Source organism: Adiantum capillus-veneris, chromosome 17 (genome assembly GCF_014529385.1).
Source record: "Adiantum capillus-veneris isolate H3 chromosome 17, ASM1452938v2, whole genome shotgun sequence".
NCBI classification, from domain to species: Eukaryota; Viridiplantae; Streptophyta; class Polypodiopsida; order Polypodiales; family Pteridaceae; genus Adiantum; species Adiantum capillus-veneris.
Window position 1 is genome coordinate 110,701,058 of NC_140947.1, and position 4,874 is coordinate 110,705,931.

Sequence of the window (4,874 nt, forward strand, 5' to 3'; positions counted from 1 at the left end):
ACACCCATTCGTGGTCGTGTGCTTTGTAACGTGGCCTTAATCCAAGTTGTAGGTCTAAGAAATGTGGAACAAATTGCTTGGGATGTGCTGCACAAACAGCTTCCCTGAGCGCCGAGAAAACATTGCTCGCCATATCTTAGATGGCTCAAGCACTCAATAGCTGCATAAATCTTGTAATTAACTCCTTCAAATTTGTAATGAGATATATCACATCTTTGTACTTTGTTATTTCAAATTTCGAATGGGAATTGATTTTAACTGGTACTTTACATCTTTTGTATTGAGTTTATGGTACGATAGACAGTACGTGATTGGTTCTATCTTGTGATACGATTGTGCAATTCTCTGAATCAAAATAAAGAGTTTTTTTCATATAAATAACACCAAAAAAAACAGAATATCATTATATTCTTGTAAACTTAACCTAAAGAAAGTTTAAAAAGGCTGTCTAGGGGCCTGCCGCAGAGGCGCGCGAGAAGGCAAAAGTAACTTTTACTTTTGCCTTCTCGCGCGCCTTTGCGGGCAGGCCCCTAGATAGCCTTTTTAAACCTTCTTTAGGCTAAATTTATTAGAATACAATGATATTATGCCTTTTTTGGTTATTCAATCAACCACACTTGGTTGACAGCTCTTCTATCCACATCTCTCTCTCTCTCTCTCTCTCTCTCTCTCTCTCTCTCTCTCTCTCTCTCTCTCTCTCTCTGTCTACTTAGTTTTACTTATATCACTTAAAACACAAATGTACATGACTCGTTATATTTGAAAAAGTCACGAATCGTTATATTTCAAAAAGATATCTTTACATTGCCAAAATTGCATAAAAGTCAAATTCAATCTCTCTCTCCTCTGATTCAACGCGCAAGAGCTAAATCCTTAGGCATTATTGTCACCCATTTTGCATGAATAGCACACAAGTTGGTGTCTTCAAAAAGAGAAATTAGATGATATTTTGCCGCTTCTTGCAGAGCTTCTATGGCGATACCTTGAACTCGAAACGCCATTCGATAACTTTGCATGATCTCTTTCACCAAACGTGCGAATGGTGCCTTGAGGATGAGAAGGTCTAAAGTTTTTTGATAGTGACGAATCTCTTCCAACGCCTTTGGAATGCGTCGCTTCACAGCAGGAGCCCTTTGTTGAGGGATGGTAGGATCTGGGACATGGGCCTTGCGAGGGCGAAGCTTGAAAAACTTTTTCTTTCTACGAGAGGGCTTGCGAGGAGGAGCTTGCGCATCTTCAAGGCCACCATGTTCTCCGACTGGATCTTCAACTCCACCCTGTGCTCCAACTGGCTCGTCTTCTACATCCTCAAAATCCTCTTCATTTAGTAACCCATGATGATCTCTAGGCTGATCTGACGACAGAGCGCTGAAGCCACGTGGCAATGTCTTCCTAGTCGGAACTCGATGATTGCTTGGGATCTCCTGTCTGCTCCATGGTGGGCTTTGTGCTTCGTTGTCCGTTTCGGTTTCTTTGTCTGATGTCACTACCCGTTTCTTCTTGCGTGAAGGTTGTCCATCTTGTTGCTCTTCACCTGACCATTCCCTCTCCATCTCTTCTAAGAGCTCTTGTTCGTGTATCCAAGGTGGTTTTTGAGAACCTTGGACGGATGAGTGAGGGTGAGCAAAAAAAGGTTGATCTTTTCTTGCTGTTTGCTTTGTGCATGCCATTGTGTAAGAAGGGGCAAGATTGAAAATGAGACTCCCTCTTCTCTAAAAGCCCTCTATTTTTTTAAAAAAAGGTATCTTCACACTTGACCAGGCCACTTAAAAAAACTATTAATATCATCAAAATATAAAAAACAAAAAATGGATAAATGGAGAAGTATTATATGCAACTCAGCAAAGACATCTACAAACATAAACATTACATTGCATAGCATCATTTGTTTTACATGTTGGGTAACCAACGTTTGCCCACTCTATGGCGATTTTCACGCCACCTAGCATGATTAAGGGGTCCGGTGGAGTTTCTCCATTTCTCTTTAGCAGTAAGTCGAGATTGTCTCCTAACCTCCTTGGCAAGACTTGACTTTCGCGCTCACTCTATGGCATGACATCTCCCCAAAGAACAACGAAAGAACCAATTAAACATCTCCTTCATGTAGTTGGATCTCGTAGTTCCACCACCGTGACGTGTATTTTTAAAGTAAACACCTTTGGCTCGATAATGTGATTTTTCCATTCCTTGAGTGCTCCACATGTCTAATGAACCATACTTTGACATAAAGAATGCTCCATGTGCATACAAAATATGTTGCATCAAGAAAAAATGCTTAGATCAAATAAATATTTATGTATAGCATCAAAATTTGAACTGAACAAAGTAACTTACCATGTAGTGCGTGATATTGCTCTCTCCCCACGCTTGCACAAATGCTTTAGTGAAATTCGAAATGTGATCTTTGAACAAATTTTGTTGCTCGCTCGTGGTTTGGGATTTCCACATGATTTGAAGCACTAACTCCAAGTGGTGCCACACTTGCCTACGCAGATTTACAAGCACGGGATTTGAATCTTGATCCGTCATACACTTGCAAAGAGCTTTCCATAGCTCCCATGGAGCATCCTCCTCACCCCTCTCCTTTTGCATCTCTGGATCTGAAAAGTGGTTTCATTGTGAAAGCGTACTCTATGTGAAGCTTTAACAAGCAATCAAATATACGCATAAAGGCATGCAAAGTGCAAAAGTGTACATTTGTAAGTGGAAAATTGATAATGGGATGCCATGTTTTATCTTTTGTCGACCGATTGGGGACCTCCATGATAGGACACTTCAACACCAAGCACACCCAATCCCTTGCATCATCATCCATTGACCCTGTTGCCTGACTTCCCTTGACATTTTTCTTTGAAGACGTGGAGCCACGAGTACTTTCCTTGTATCCTTGTACACAATATGGACAAGGAAGAAGTGAGGAAGCACCTTGTTTACACCCAAGTATACATTTGATTGTTTTTAGATCACCTCCTAAGTGCCACTCAACATCAAATGTACCTACTCCATCTACTTCTAGCTTTTCTTCCTCTAGTTGTGCCTTAATAACCTCTGTGATCCACGAGATCATAGAGAAGACCCATGCCAACACCTCATGAGTCTCTTTCGGAACTTCAAAAGCTCCTAACCACCATATTTCTTTTTCCAATTGTACAATAAATAATGGTTTCTGAGAATGATCACCGATAGCATCGACTTTTGCAAAAAACATTGCCTCATTCATGAGTGTCACACTCATACATTCCAATCTCCGTCCTTTGACAATTTGACATTCATCTAGCTTAAGAATAAATATGAGCTTCTCTCCAAGTACTGAAACAACACAGGAATTGAATTCTTATACTAAATGATATTCAATACAAATAAAAAATGACATTACAATTTGTATTACCTTGTGGAGACAAAGCATAAAATTTAACCATAGCTCGTTGTAGTCGTTTCAAGTCAACAAAAATGTTGTTGAATTAATGATAACTAAAAGACTTTGCCCCATTAGGAATAGTATTGCCTCCCTTTATATTACCACGTGACTTGGCACTCGTGGAAGAGTACACCATGGATCCTTCAATGTGTTTGTATTCTCCAAGGGATTCCCGAACAAGATCATTGTTTGATTTTTTTGCAAGTTGGCGGACCCTATGTGGAATAGGAAATAAATTCTCGGTGATGCCTTGCTCTCGTAATGCATCTTTCATCAATCCATGAAGTGCATGGTATGCATTTGTGCTGATCCCAACCTCATCACAAGCTCTCTGGACATCATCCTCAGACACAAGGTTAAAGATCTTTTTTAGGATCTCCTTTGTGATGGCATCTTTCATGTGTTTGGCCTTTTCACAACCTATGATGTAAAGTATATCTTCCTTTGAGATGCATCCTAGGAGAAGATTGCAACGGTCCTCTTGTCTAAAATTTCCACACACATCTTGTATATATGTCCTATTTCAAAAGGTGAACCGAGTTACAAATTGATGAAAATTATTTGAGAGTTATGAACACTGTGAATTTAAAAAAATACCTGGTTGCCATGATCCGCTTCTTACGTGCCCCTCCATTAGAGGCTAAGTTTTCAATGGAAGAGAACTCCCTCTTACGCTCACGCATGCCAAATGGAGTGGCTTTTAGGTGAATCATTGCAATCTGTAGCTTAGTTACCTCTGTTTCTGTAGCTTTCATCTCCTCTTTAAGATCTTTGAGTTGTTTCTCTGTGGAATGTATTTGTTGTTGGAGATTTGTGGAATGAATGTGTAACACTTGACATTGTTGTCGAAAATATGCCGACGCATCTGCGTGATTGGAGTCCAATCTCTTACAATACCCAAGAAGACCACGTTCTCCTTCTCCCACATATTTGATTAAGCTTGGGAGTGTACGGAATGTCCGATGAGAGCCCACGAGTGGATCTTTTGGATAAAACCCTCCATTAAGCCACAAGTCAACATTGGTTTCTCTTCAAAACCGTCGTACGGATGCCGGTTGAGATGCTTTCTCATCATTTTTTTTTGTGGGAGCAAATTCGATCGGTAGACGCAGACTGACATTAGTTGACCTAGTAGATGACGGTGCAGGTGATTCATTGGTTATGTCGCGAAGAGACATGGTGAAAAGTTATGATGGGAAAAAAATTTGATAAGATATACTTTTTGGGATAAACAGACAATTTTTGGGATAAAAAGACTTAAAAATATATTTTTTCATATATAGGTTCAATTTTTGAGCTCAAAGGAGAGAAATTTTTAAATTTTTAAATTTTCAATTTTTAGGCTTTATTAGATGGACGTTTTGATGATGTGGCATTATCTATTTATTCTTAGAGTTAATGTAGAGAGAGACCCAAAGAATTTTAGATTTGGAGTTTATAAAAGTTAGATTCTTCT

At 39.5% G+C, this 4,874-nt stretch overlaps 1 pseudogene; it reads right to left on the reverse strand.

Moving 5' to 3' along the window:
• Window positions 1-3,975: 3,975 nt before the first annotated feature.
• On the reverse strand, window positions 3,976-4,596 carry LOC147437871 (uncharacterized; annotated as a pseudogene).
• Window positions 4,597-4,874: the final 278 nt, after the last annotated feature.